Source organism: Buceros rhinoceros, unplaced genomic scaffold (genome assembly GCF_000710305.1).
Source record: "Buceros rhinoceros silvestris isolate BGI_N320 unplaced genomic scaffold, ASM71030v1 scaffold18621, whole genome shotgun sequence".
Lineage (NCBI taxonomy): Eukaryota > Metazoa > Chordata > Aves > Bucerotiformes > Bucerotidae > Buceros > Buceros rhinoceros.
In genome coordinates, this window is record NW_010393895.1 from 24,312 (window position 1) to 25,431 (window position 1,120).

The window sequence follows — 1,120 nt, forward strand, 5'->3', positions numbered from 1 at the left end:
GCGCCGGGGTGCGGGGGGGGTGCCGGGAACGGCGCCGCCAGCCAGTCTGCTGGCGGCTGCCTGCCCTGCGGGCACAGAATTGTTGAGGGCTTTGGCTCCCGACCCCGACGCGATGCCTTCCCTGTCACACCCGGCTCTGGCCTCATGCTGAGGAGCGGGGTGCCAGCTCGGTGGCATTGTGCGATTGCTTTGTTACACTTCACAAACGGCTCTTCACACCCGAAAGTCGAAGCGGGGGCTGTCCCCTTCCAAGTGTTTCAAGCTACAGATCTCTCTTTAGCGCTTCTGGCTTGGGAATTCATTTAACTTTTGACACCAGCGAGGCTGGAAGCAGCCCGGATTCCCCACAATGCACTGCTCGCCTGCTCGCTCCTCACAGCTTCCTTTCATATAAGAAAAATCTCTCTTTAAATCACACTCTCCAGCTAAAAATAAAACTTGCTTTTAGTTTAATAGGAGAACAGGTTTGGTTTCTAGCAGAGGAATCGAGCCGCACAACAGCACCATTTTCTTGCTCCTCTGTGTTCTCATGGAAGCGTGTTCATGCATTTGAATTCGCTTGAGGTCCAGAGCCCCCAGGAACAGGGTGATTCCAGCACCCCGCAGCTAAGTGAGCTCATTGGAAGTTGAGCATGAGGGTGGTCCCTTCCTTCGGTGCTATTAACAGCTTCCAGTATCATCGCTGTTCCTCGGGTTCTTTGTGATGTTCTATTCTCAAGCTTAGGTTTGAGCTCCTCTTTTTTTTTTTTTTTTTTTTTTTTTTTTTTGCCACCAGTGCTACCTGCTGTAGCAGGTACCACTGCTACCCTCAAGTCCAAACTGGTCAAAACACCCCCTCATAAATGTCTTTTCTATAATGAGATGTTAAGAAAAATAATTTTCATTCTGGTTTTTTTTTCTCACTAAAATATATACTCATGCTGTTCTGGGAGCATCTGGGCAAATTCTAGCCAAATAATTTTGTGGAGCAAACTAACACATGGTCCTTCATACAGGATTCTTTGAGGAACAGAGATCTTTTTTTTTATTTAGTGCTTTTAAATATTGCTTCAGGATTTTGGTTTGTGTGTCCTGTTGATAAGGTCCCACCTGAAGGCAGGTCCCACTGCACTGGGAAAGC

General features: G+C 47.9%; 1 protein-coding gene across 1 annotated transcript in view; it reads left to right on the forward strand.

Moving 5' to 3' along the window:
• Positions 1-1,120, forward strand: part of WASF2 (WAS protein family, member 2) — a gene marked incomplete at its 3' end in the record, with an annotated part of 12,615 nt that overhangs the window by 7,894 nt on the left and 3,601 nt on the right. The gene's annotated exons all lie outside the window — the stretch shown is intronic.